General features: G+C 36.1%; 1 long non-coding RNA gene across 1 annotated transcript in view; it reads right to left on the bottom strand.

Annotated features, from left to right (window-relative positions):
* Positions 1-13,600, bottom strand: part of LOC147584238 (uncharacterized) — a 170,959-nt gene that overhangs the window by 55,211 nt on the left and 102,148 nt on the right. The gene's annotated exons all lie outside the window — the stretch shown is intronic.

The raw sequence follows: 13,600 nt of genomic DNA, 5'->3' as shown, positions 1-13,600 counted from the left end.
ATATTAAAAGAACTTGAATATGGTTATCTAATATTATCAGTGGATATCAGGGCAGAGTTGAACAAGAGGTCAGGTAGTTGACATGTGCCATTTTAAGAAATCAAAATTTTTATCAGAATATTTTCAGAAATAAAATGTTTTATTTTCAAATAACAAGAAAGCTACATAGTAAATATACAGAAGATAAAAGACAGCCTTCATAATTTTCTGTAGAAATAATTATTTTCTATTAGAAATGAAAATGTGAAACATGGTCTCAGATAATTTTTCTTATTAGTTTTGTGTAACTACAGGTGATTTCTAGAGTATGAGACATCAGATTCTGTGTATTACCCTAAATATAAGCATCCTTGTCTGTCTCATATACAAAGAACTCAACCATCAAGGCCAATAATAGTCTTTTAAGGCTCTCTACATGCTATATAAAATGGCATTCAGACTGAATTGTTTCCCTCAGAAACATGCATTGACATAATAATTCCCAGTACCTCAGAACTGTAACTTTATTTGGAAACAGAGTCCATGTAGATGTGAAAATACAGACATACAGGGAGAATGTCATGTGACAATGTAGGCAGAGACTGAAATGATGTGGCTGCAAGCCAAGGAACACCAAGGATTAAGCCACCCTCAGAAGCCAGAAGAGGCAAGAAGGATTCTTTCCAACAGGTAACAGAGGGAGTATGGCCTGCCAACACACTGATTTTCCACTTCTAACATCTAGAGCTATGAGACAATCAATTTCTGTTGTTTGAAGCCACCCAGTGTGTGGTACTTTGTCAAGGCAGTAGCTCTTTGATAGGATTTTACATATACTGATTCCAAGTATAGTCAAATAAGCCTATTTCTCTTTGGATCTAGTATACTCACAGAGCTAATCCAAGGTTACTAGTTTCACTAACATCAAAGATAAAGTCATGCTGCAAAGAAATCTATAGGAATGAGGAGAAATGTGTGAAACTGAGAAAGGGAAACCAAAGGGACCCCATGAAAGAAAAAGCTGATTTTTTTCCTTTGCTTCTTTTCATGCTTCTATTCTTGCTAGTGTCTGTACCCTCACTTTACACATGGCTTAATGAATACCCACCATGTAAAGGTCAAGGAGTTTAGTTACTGATTTCCTTGGAATCTTCCAGCACAAAAATAACATGTTCCATGACAATAAAATGTTGTCATGAACATTTTTCAAGACCATCAACTCCAAATACCTTGAAGCCAAGACCCCTGGCTCCAGGGTATAAATGACTTATGGAGGACACTTGAGCACTTGTCCTTGTTCGATTAGTTCCTGGATGCCTGAGAAGACACACACACCAGACCACTGTCCTCAGTAAAAACTCCAGACCCCAAGCAAAGATGAAACCCCTGTGCCTTTTCCTTTCTGAGTTTTCCAAACACTGTATCTGTGTTTTCAAAAAACTTTGCTCTTACTTCGTCTTGGCTTGTGTTTGATTTCCATCCTATGGGAAGTCAAGGACCCTCTTGGTTGGTACTGTGGGACCCACTCTGGGTCCTTGATTCCGGCCTGCTTGCAGCAAAACTAACCAAGAACCTTTTCTCACAGACTGGAAGATAGCAGCACATAAGCATTCGTGGTTCTAACCTGTAGGTTTGTGTTGATTTTGTATGTGATCTATTTTTTTACTCTAAAACCCCTGACAAATTGCAGATGGACTAATTAGCAATAATTTGTTTTAGATTATCCATTTTTAATACACATTTTATATACTTAACAAATATAACTAAATTCTCATAAAATAAAATTCAACATAAAGGGGATAATTATCCATAAGCTTCCTGCAATCTAAAATCTATGCATGTAACTCAATTTAGATGAAAATATCAGATGAAAAGTATTCCTAGAATCCCTCTCTTTGCAAAGATGTCACGCTATGCAAACATGATAGTATTTCATATGTCAGCAACATTCCAACATGAGAGGACACAAAGGAATTTCAGCAAACAATTTTATGTATTTACTTTTTTCCTGCACTAAGAACTAGACTTCAAAGTTATTCTAGAATTGTATGTATCTTCCTATGGTGAGAAGGAGCATCCGAATTTTTATTATTAAAATAGAAAAAAAAAGAATAAATCAATGTTTCAGTTTTTAAAAGTAGAACTCAGTTAAAAAAATAAATGAACACTGAGAGTTTATAACAATTTATTTGGCTTTGAAAAAAAAGATGAAGGACAAAGTTAAGCTAAAGTAACTATTCTCTATTCGCTACAACTGCAGTAGTAAAGGTTGTTTAATATAGACCCATTCATATCCCCATGCTCTGACCTTTCCAGGGTTTTAGACAGAGTTCCTGAGTTACTCAGTAGGGTAGGGTTCAGGAGACACTGCTTTCAGACCTATAGAACAACTCCTCTGTTTTCTGCTTGTTCACTTAGCTCAGTTCTCCACTGAACAATCTTAAATTTTTGTATTTAGTATAAAAATGTGTATGGTTACTAACTTTCTCAAACCTCATGAACTCTTACATTCCCAGCACAGAATCAGAAAGGAAATAACATTTTTATTTCAGCAGCTTAGTTGCTTCAGAAATTGAGTATGCAAAAACACAAAAAACAAAAAACAAACAAAAAACAAAACACACACACATGGGATTCATAATGCAAAATTATACAGGGTGACTTGGTAATATATACTGAAAATCCTAAAATAGTGTAAAATCTTTGCATCACCATCTAATTCCTAGAATTATCTATTAATTCTATCTAACCTATTATTAATTATCCTAAATTAAATATCCTATATAGAACAATTATTTTATTTAGTTGAATATTCAGAATGCCATTTTTATATAAATATTTAAAATTATAAACCACAACTTTTTCAGCAATAATTGCAATTAAAGTACAGTACACTTGGTAGAATGTATTTGCAGATATTTAAGATGATGGCACGCACAGCCAGTAAAGATTCAAGAATGGAAGAGGTAAAAAATACTGTACCCCAAAAGACAACATGCTTAAACAGTTCTATATGTACAATATGTCAAACATTCATGAACTAGACTCTATAATACATGAAATGGTTCAGGAAATGTGTAAGAGAAAAACCCAACCAATTCGCTAAGCACTGAAGAAATTAATGACATAACAGGAAAAAAAGGTACTGAAAAGTAAAATGTGGTCTGACATAAACTATTAAATAATATGAAAGAAAAAAAGGGAAAATGGCTCAGTAGTAGAGAAGCTGATGATGTAAGTTACCTTCTGAATCATCTTTTCTCTCATTTGCTTAGACACCCTTACTAAATTTAGAGTGTTTTGATAAAATTCCACACCCACACCCACATGATAAAATGAACAAAGAAACAAAGAAACAAAAACAAGCAACCTCCTAATAAAAAAGTACGAGTGAATTTCCTTAATTTGGCAAAAGAACACTACCAAAACAGTGCATACATTACACTAGATGGTGTAACTCTACGTAAAACTAAAATTAGTAACAACACAAGGTGTCCATTATCAGAACTATTCAACAGTGTTTTTGAGAGCTTAGCCAATGCGTGTGAATGTCCATGAAAAGAAATGATTTCTAGTAAGCATAATTATTTATCTGGGTAAAGGAATAAAAAATTTATTTGGGGATTCTAAGAGTCTCTTTAATACAGGAGCAAAGTCTAACAAATATTTAATTATTTTGTGAAGACACAGTGTTAAAACAACACACAATACGTGCAATAACCTCAGCAGTATTAGGAAAATAGATTAACAGAATAGAAAGCCCAGAAACTGAAACAGACAGTTATAAGGAATTGCTATATAAATATGTTAGCATCTTAGATCAGTGCATTAACAATGACAATTCACAAAGAGGTGAGAATCTCAAATCCAGGTAAGTTTGTAGGGAAAATGGAATTCATATGCATTGCTAATGACAATGTAAACTAATCAGTTCACCATGGGTGAGAAAAAACTGATTGGAAGAGAAAAAATAATAAATTCATAATTGAAAGATATTTATAAATTCTAAAAGAGCTCACCTCATTCCAGGCAAACATTAGAAAAACTTCTTTTTAAAAGCCATACAAGGTGACTGCCAATTAAGATAATTTTGCCTCGAAAATTTTAGACTACTCGCCACACTGAACCCTTATTTTGAAAGTACCCCTCCCAACAAAGTCCATTATACTTAGTTCTATTTTTGATTTTATTTTTTGAGAAACCTCTGTAATGTTTTCCATAATGGCCATACCAATTTATGTTCCCACCAATAGTGTCCAAGAGTTCTCTTTTCTCCACATTCTCATGGAAATTTTTAACCTCTTATCTTTTTTATAATATCCATCCTACCTGGCATGATGTGAGATCTCATTATGGTTCTAATTTGCATTTACTTAGCAATTAGTGACGCTGAGTACCTTTGCATGTACATGCTGGTCATTTGTATGACATCTTTGGAAAAACGTCTATGCAAGCCCTTTGCTCATTTTTAATCAGTATTTACTTATTTATTTGCTATTGAATTATATGAGTTCCTTACATAGTTTGGAGATTAACCCTTTTTCTGAGATGTGGTTTGCAAATACTTTCTCCCATTTTGTAGCTTGCCTTTTCATTTTGTTGCTGATTTCTTTGTTGTGCTAAAGCTTTTCAATTTAATGCAGTTGCACAGTTTTTTCTGCCCGTTGTGTGTGTGTGGGGGGGGGGGGGGATATCCAAAACAAAACATTGCCAAGACCAATGTCAAGGACGTTTTATTTATGTTTTCTTCTAGGTGTCTTATGGTTTTATGATTCAGGTCTTACCTGTATATGTCTTTAACATATTTTGAAAAAATTTTTAGAAGTAGTGTAAGACAGGGATCTGGTTTTATTCTGCATGTGTAAAAGCACATTTTATTCTGCAGTTTTCTCAGCACCATGTATGAAACACACTACTCTCTCTCCATTGTATGTTCTTGGCACCCTTATCAAGGATCAGTTGACTGTACATGCTTGGTTTACTTATGTGCTTTTTATTCTGTTCCATTGGCCTATGTTTTTGTTTTGTTTTTTTTTTGTTGTTGTTGTTTTTTTGTTTTTTTTTTTTAATACCAGTACCATTATCTCTGCTAACTGTAAGTCTGTAATATAGTCTAAACCAAGAAGTATGAAAGCTCCGGATGTGTTCTTGTTCAAGACAGCTTTGGCTACTTGCAGGCTTTGTGGTTCCACACAAATTTCAGGACTGTTTTTTCTCTTTGTGTAAAAAATGTCACAACAAAACCCAGCAGGTGTAAAAGCACTTGTGATGGGAGCAAGCCCAATATGTCTGAAGAGTAAAAAGGCTGATACAGCTGAAACATAGTGACCATGGAGTGAAGGAGTATGAGATGAGAGAGTCGGGGCAAAATTATGAAGTGCCTTGTGAGCCATATTTGAAAATGAGGATTATATTCTGATTGTGATAGAAAGCCATTTGAGGATTTGAGCAAGGGACAAAGACCAAAATGGCTGTTCTGCAGAAAAGGAGTTTTAGGTGGACAAAATGAAAGGACACCAATTAGGAGATGACTGCAATAGTAAAGAAAAAAAAATGTCACTGAAAGTTTGATGAGGATTGCATCAACTGTGGGAGATTAGGTAAAAAGGACATTTTAATAATATTCTTTTAATTAAAAACACAAGATATCTTTCCATTTATGTCTTCTTCAATTTCTTTCACCAGTGTTCTATAGTTTTCAGCATACAGATCTACCACCCCTTTGGTTAAATTTATTCATAAGGGGGGCACCTGAGTGGCTCAGTTGGTTAAGCGACTGACTTCGGCTCAGGTCACGATCTCCCAGTTTGAGGGTTTGAGCCCGAAGTCAGGCTCTGTGCCAACAGCTCGGAACCTGGAGCCTGCTTTGGACTCTGTGTCTCCCTCTCTCTCTGCCACTCCCCAACTTGTGTTGTCTCTCTCTCTCTCAAAAATAAATAAACATTAAGAAAATTGTTTTAATTATTCATAAGGATTTTATTGTTTTTGATGCTGGTACTAATGGGATTTTCATAATTTCACAAATCTTATTTAATGAATTTTTGTTAATTTCTCTTTCTTTGAGATAGTCTATTATTATTGGGTAAAAACAAGTATTTTTGTATATTAATTTTGTATACTACAACTTTAGGAATTTTCTAATTCGTTTTTTTTAATGTTTATTTTTGAGAGAGAGAGGGAGAGAGAAAGAGAGAGAGAGAGCACAACCGGGGGAGGGTTAGAAAGAGAGGGAGACACATAATCTGAAGCAGGCTCCAGGCTCCAAGCTGTCAACAGAGCCTGATGTGGGCCTCAACTCATGAGATCATGACTTGAGCCAAAGTCAGATGTTTAATTGATTGAGCCACCCAGGCGCTCCTAGGAATTTTCTAATTAGTTCTAACAGTATTTATTGGGGTGGGGGGGGAGCCTATAGGGTTTTCAATATATAAGATCATATCATCTGCAAACAGAGGCCATTTGTTTCTTTCTTTCTGATTTGGATTTGAACTGTTGTTCCCTTATACATCATGGGTCTTTTTTTTCCCTCTACTGAATATTTAAAATTTTTTCTCTTTAATTGGTTTTCTGTGACTTGATTTGGTATGCATTGGTGTGTCTTACTTTGTATTCATTCTGTGTATGTTTGCTGAGGTTTGTTGCTTGCTTGTTTTTGGTTGTTGTTGTTTATAGTATTTCCACAGTTTTGGCAAATCCCTTTAATATTTTTTTTTAAAATATCTTCTTCTGTCTCTCCTGTTTACTTCACTGCACAAATATTATACCAATTATTATTGACCACATATCTCAAACATACATTTTTATATTCTTCACATTTCTTCTCTTGATACTTCACTTTTATCATTTCTATTGACTGTATATTCATCCACACAGATTCATTCATTTTATGTGTGAATTACTGCTAAATATATCAATTTTTTTCATATTTTGTACTATTTCATATTTTTTCTTTCATTGGTTACATAATTTGTACTTTCCTCCCTCTGAAGCACCCTTACCAATACAGAGTATCCATATTTTGTTCTTTATATATTAATGTATTTATCAGTATTAAAGTATCTTTCTGATAATTCCAATCTTTAGGCAATTTCTGATTCTCCTTTACTGATGCTTTCTTCTCTTGGCCAAGATATTTAATTAAATTAACAATATTTTCATGTCATATATTTTCATAAAAGAGTACACCATTTATTGTGGGAAACTGGTAGTTTGTAGTGCTGACTCTCTTATTTAATTCAGTTGCATTTGGACTTTGTTGCAGTCTTAGTTTGATACAGTTCACGAGTGCTTTGATTTTGAATGCGATATCAGAACTTTCCCTTCTATAGGGCTTAAAGTTTGTGCAATCATGATCTTTTTTTAGAGATTTCCAATTGTCTGTCATATTTTGATGTCACTGGAAAGTTCTCTTTGGTCTCCAGAATCTCTTTGGTCTTACCACACATTGTGAAATCTCTCTCATTTATGCTTTCTTGATCCCAGCCTTTAATAATTTATGCCTTACAATTGGTGAAAATTATCAAGATTCTTAGTGTGAAAATTTTCTCTATTTGCAAGCTAAAATATTAGTCTGCTACAATTTCACGTATGCTGGAAAAAGGCAGGAGGTTCCTGGGTCACAAGATAGTAGGTAAATTTGTTGCATATTCACATTGCTTCCCTTTCCCCACCAAGTCCTATGGTTACAAGGTGGTAGTAGACCCAGCTGGATGCTACACACATAGTGGGCGTGCATCACAACTGAGTAACACTGAGCTTAGGAAACCCAAATCTTTATAATAGCTGCAAGCAAACCTGTAGAACCTTTGTCCTAAAGAGACATTTTGTGTTTGTTATACTGGACAGCAAAATATCATCTTCTTGTTTAGAGGCAAACAGCTATCTTTTCTTTTCAAGGCTTTTTGCTATAAAACATTCTTGAAAAGATAATCCAGGATAAAAGGCTGTCAATATCTCAAATCACAAGATATGCAGAAATGCCAAAGACCCGTATATAGTTGCCTCTGAACAAAAAATCTACATTGCCTGTCCTGGATTAGCTCTTCTGATCTGTCTTCAAACTTCAGTTTCCACTGCTCTGTAGGTACACATCTCTCACATATCTGAGGGGCTATGTTTTTCCGCTCACCTGCCCTGCCCTTTTTCTTGGCATACCATTTGATATCTATATTCATTCAGGAATCGTCCATAAAAAACAATAACAAGGAGCTGCAGACTTGCTCTGTGACTAGGGTAACTCAGAATTATTTTTTATCAAACCAGTCTAAACATTAATGATTTGGCTATTGTTAACTTATGATTAGCTATTCTTATTTTCCTAATTTCCTAATATCTATTTTTCTGTTAACTTCTATCTGTATTTGGTTCTCTTTAGGATGCGATTATTGAATGGTTAATTACAACACCATAGTTAATTTCAGACCCTGAAGGAAAGTTACTTAACAATCTAATCATACCCATGTGTTCCAGAGATCCATGTAGGAGTCCACCTTGTCCCATTATTCCAATTGGGCTGAAAAGAGTTGCAGGTCATCTCTATCCTATAAAATCACTCTCTGCATTTTAGTTCCTCAGGTCTTTGGTTTTATTTCCATTTTCTGCTTCCTAATAGCTATGATTTTATTAGCATATGTCTTGTTTTTTGTGTTAGGTTGAAGACAAGGGTTTCTTATTGTTAACTTTCTACATGCTATTCAGTAGTTGACAATTCATCTACCTTCTGTTAAATAAATACATTAGTGTAATCATCATTATTTACTGATCCATCTCCTCTGTTGTTCTATTAAAATAGAAAAAAAAAATGTTGTGGTTCTTTAATTTTTTTCTTGTCGGTAGTTTTCAGAGAGAATTCTATTCCTCCCTGTGAGGCTTCCAACGTTACCCCACAGGACTAGGGAAAGTTATCAATGAGATCTTTCAACTGTTCCATGAGTATCCTTTCCTTTCCCTGCACTGCTTTAAGAATTGTCTTGGTTTCTGAAGTTGTCTCTCCTTTTTCAATAAAGATCATGTCTAAGTGTATTTTGTGGTAATTTTTCTTTTCCTTAGCTTGAGAGTTCCTGGTAGTTTCTTTGGTCTACTTTTATTTTCCATGTTCATATTTTAATTTCATCAGATTTCATATGAAGGTAGTTTGTATAAACTGGCTTCATTTCTCTATTTGTTTTTTTTTTAATGTTTTTTTTTTTAAAGTAAGTTTTTTTTTTTATTTATATATGAAATTTATTGTCAAATTGGTTTCCATACAACACCCAGTGCTCATCCCAAAAGGTGCCCTCTTCAGTACCCATCACCCACCCTCTCCTCCCTCCCACCCCCCATCAACCCTTAGTTTGTTCTCAGTTCTCAACAGTCTCTTATGCTTTGGCTCTCTCCCACTCTAACCTCTTTTTTTTTTTTTTTTTGTTCCCCTCCCCCATGGGTTTCTCTTAAGTTTCTCAGGATCCACATAAGAGTGAAACCATATGGTATCTGTCTTTCTCTGTATGGCTTATTTCACTTAGCATCACACTCTCCAGTTCCATCCACGTTGCTACAAAAGGCCATATTTCATTTTTTCTCATTGCCACGTAGTACTCCATTGTGTATATAAACCACAATTTCTTTATCCATTCATCAGTTGATGGACATTTAGGCTCTTTCCATAATTTGGCTATTGTTGAGAGTGCTGCTATGAACATTGGGGTACAAGTGCCCCTATGCATCAGTACTCCTGTGTCCCTTGGATAAATTCCTAGCAGTGCTATTGCCGGGTCATAGGGTAGGTCTATTTTTAATTTTCTGAGGAACCTCCACACTGCTGTCCAGAGCGGCTGCACCAATTTGCATTCCCACCAACAGTGCAAGAGGGTTCCCGTTTCTCCACATCCTCTCCAGCATCTATAGTCTCCTGATTTGTTCATTTTGGCCACTCTGACTGGCGTGAGGTGATACCTGAGTCTGGTTTTGATTTGTATTTCCCTGATAAGAAGCGACGCTGAACATCTTTTCATGTGCCTGTTGGCCATCCGGATGTCTTCTTTAGAGAAGTGTCTATTCATGTTTTCTGCCCATTTCTTCACTGGGTTATTTGCTTTTCAGGTGTGGAGTTTGGTGAGCTCTTTATAGATTTTGGATACTAGCCCTTTGTCCGATATGTCATTTGCAAAGATCATTTCCCATTCCGTTGGTTGCCTTTTAGTTTTGTTGGTTGTTTCCTTTGCTGTGCAGAAGCTTTTTATCTTCATAAGGTCCCAGTAATTCACTTTTGCTTTTAATTCCCTTGCCTTTGGGGATGTGTCGAGTAAGAGATTGCTACGGCTGAGGTCAGAGAGGTCTTTTCCTGCTTTCTCCTCTAAGGTTTTGATGGTTTCCTGTCTCACATTCAGGACCTTTATCCATTTTGAGTTTATTTTTGTGAATGGTGTGAGAAAGTGGTCTAGTTTCAACCTTCTGCATGTTGCTGTCCAGTTCTCCCAGCACCATTTGTTAAAGAGACTGCCTTTTTTCCATTGGATGTTCTTTCCTGCTTTGTCAAAGATTAGTTGGCCATACGTTTGTGGGTCTAGTTCTGGGGTTTCTATTCTATTCCATTGGTCTATGTGTCTGTTTTTGTGCCAATACCATGCTGTCTTAATGATGACAGCTTTGTAGTAGAGGCTAAAGTCTGGGATTGTGATGCCTCCTGCTTTGGTCTTCTTCTTCAAAAGTACTTTGGCTATTCGGGGCCTTTTGTGGTTCCATATGAATTTTAGGATTGCTTGTTCTAGTTTCGAGAAGAATGCTGGTGCAATTTTGATTGGGATTGCATTGAATGTGTAGATAGCTTTGGGTAGTATTGACATTTTGACAATATTTATTCTTCCAATCCATGAGCAGGGAATGTCTTTCCATTTCTTTAAATCTTCTTCAATTACCTTCATAAGCTTTCTATAGTTTTCAGCATACAGATCCTTTACATCTTTGGTTAGATTGATTCCTAGGTATTTTATGCTTCTTGGTGCAATTGTGAATGGGATCAGTTTCTTTATTTGTCTTTCTGTTGCTTCATTGTTAGTGTATAAGAATGCAACTGATTTCTGTACATTGATTTTGTATCCTGCAACTTTGCTGAATTCATGTATCAGTTCTAGCAGACTTTTGGTGGAGTCTTTCGGATTTTCCATGTATAATATCATGTCATCTGCAAAGAGCGAAAGCTTGACTTCATCTTTGCCAATTTTGACGCCTTTGATTTCCTTTTGTTGTCTGATTGCTGATGCTAGAACTTCCAGCACTATGTTAAACAACAGCGGTGAGAGTGGGCATCCCTGTGGTGTTCCTGATCTCAGGGAAAAAGCTCTCAGTTTTTCCCCGTTAAGGATGATGTTAGCTGTGGGCTTTTCATAAATGGCTTTTATGATCTTTTTTTTTTTTTTTTTTTTTTTTTTTTAATTTTTTTTTCAACGTTTATTTATTTTTGGGACAGAGAGAGACAGAGCATGAATGGGGGAGGGGCAGAGAGAGAGGGAGACACAGAATCGGAAACAGGCTCCAGGCTCCGAGCCATCAGCCCAGAGCCCGACACGGAGCTCGAACTCACGGACCGCGAGATCGTGACCTGGCTGAAGTCGGACGCTTAACCGACTGCGCCACCCAGGCGCCCCGATAAATGGCTTTTATGATCTTTAAGTATGTTCCTTCTATCCCGACTTTCTCAAGAGTTTTTATTAAGAAAGGGTGCTGGATTTTGTCAAAGGCCTTTTCTGCATCGATTGACAGGATCATATGGTTCTTCTCTTTTTTTTTGTTAATGTGATGTATCACGTTGATTGATTTGCAAATGTTGAACCAGCCCTGCATCCCAGGAATGAATCCCACTTGATCATGGTGAATAATTCTTTTTATATGCCGTTGAATTCGATTTGCTAGTATCTTATTGAGAATTTTTGCATCCATGTTCATCAGGGATATTGGCCTGTAGTTCTCTTTTTTTACTGGGTCTCTGTCTGGTTTAGGAATCAAAGTAATACTGGCTTCATAGAATGAGTCTGGAAGTTTTCCTTCCCTTTCTATTTCTTGGAATAGCTTGAGAAGGATAGGTATTATCTCTGCTTTAAACGTCTGGTAGAAGTCTCCTGGGAAGCCATCTGGTCCTGGACTCTTATTTGTTGGGAGATTTTTGATAACCGATTCAATTTCTTCGCTGGTTATGGGTCTGTTCAAGCTTTCTATTTCCTCCTGATTGAGTTTTGGAAGAGTGTGGGTGTTCAGGAATTTGTCCATTTCTTCCAGGTTGTCCAATTTGTTGGCATATAATTTTTCATAGTATTCACTGATAATTGTTTGTATCTCTGAGGGATTGGTTGTAATAATTCCATTTTCATTCATGATTTTATCTATTTGGGTCATCTCCCTTTTCTTTTTGAGAAGCCTGGCTAGAGGTTTGTCAATTTTGTTTATTTTTTCAAAAAACCAACTCTTGGTTTCGTTGATCTGCTCTACAGTTTTTTTAGATTCTATATTGTTTATTTCTGCTCTGATCTTTATTATTTCTCTTCTTCTGCTGGGTTTAGGCTGCCTTTGCTGTTCTGCTTCTATTTCCTTTAGGTGTGCTGTTAGATTTTGTATTTGGGATTTTTCTTGTTTCTTGAGATAGGCCTGGATTGCAATGTATTTTCCTCTCAGGACTGCCTTTGCTGCGTCCCAAAGCGTTTGGATTGTTGTATTTTCATTTTCGTTTGTTTCCATATATTTTTTAATTTCTTCTCTAATTGCCTGGTTGACCCACTCATTCGTTAGTAGGGTGTTCTTTAACCTCCATGCTTTTGGAGGTTTTCCAGACTTTTTTCTGTGGTTGATTTCAAGCTTCATAGCATTGTGGTCTGAAAGTATGCATGGTATGATTTCAATTCTTGTAAACTTATGAAGGGCTGTTTTGGGACCCAGTATATGATCTATCTTGGAGAATGTTCCATGTGCACTCGAGAAGAAAGTATATTCTGTTGCTTTGGGATGCAGAGTTCTAAATATATCTGTCAAGTCCATCTGATCCAATGTCTCATTCAGGGCCCTTGTTTCTTTATTGACTGTGTGTCTAGATGATCTATCCATTTCTGTAAGTGGGGTGTTAAAGTCCCCTGCAATGACCACTTTCTTCTCAATAAGGTTGCTTATGTTTATGAGTAATTGTTTTATATATTTGGGCGCTCCGGTATTCGGCGCATAGACATTTATAATTGTTAGCTCTTCCTGATGGATAGACCCTGTCACTATTATATAATGTCATTCTTCATCTCTTGTTACAGCCTTTAATTTAAAGTCTAGATTGTCTGATATAAGGATGGCTACTCCAGCTTTCTTTTGGCTTCCAGTAGCATGATAAATAGATCTCCATCCCCTCAATCTCAATCTAAAGGTGTCCTCAGGTCTAAAATGAGTCTCTTGTAGACAGCAAATAGATGGGTCTTGTTTTTTTATCCATTCTGATACCCTATGTCTTTTGGTTGGCGCATTTAATCCATTTACATTCAGTGTTATTATAGAAAGATATGGGTTTAGAGTCATTGTGATGTCTGTATGTTTTATGCTTGTAGTGATGTCTCTGGTACTTTGTCTCACAGGGTCCCCTTAGGATCTCTTGGAGGGCTGGTTTAGTGGTGAC

This window comes from Puma concolor, chromosome A1, assembly GCF_028749965.1.
Source record: "Puma concolor isolate L17-30 chromosome A1, mPumCon1.1.hap2, whole genome shotgun sequence".
In the NCBI taxonomy this organism is placed as follows: domain Eukaryota; kingdom Metazoa; phylum Chordata; class Mammalia; order Carnivora; family Felidae; genus Puma; species Puma concolor.
This window is presented reverse-complemented; position numbering and strand designations above follow the sequence as displayed.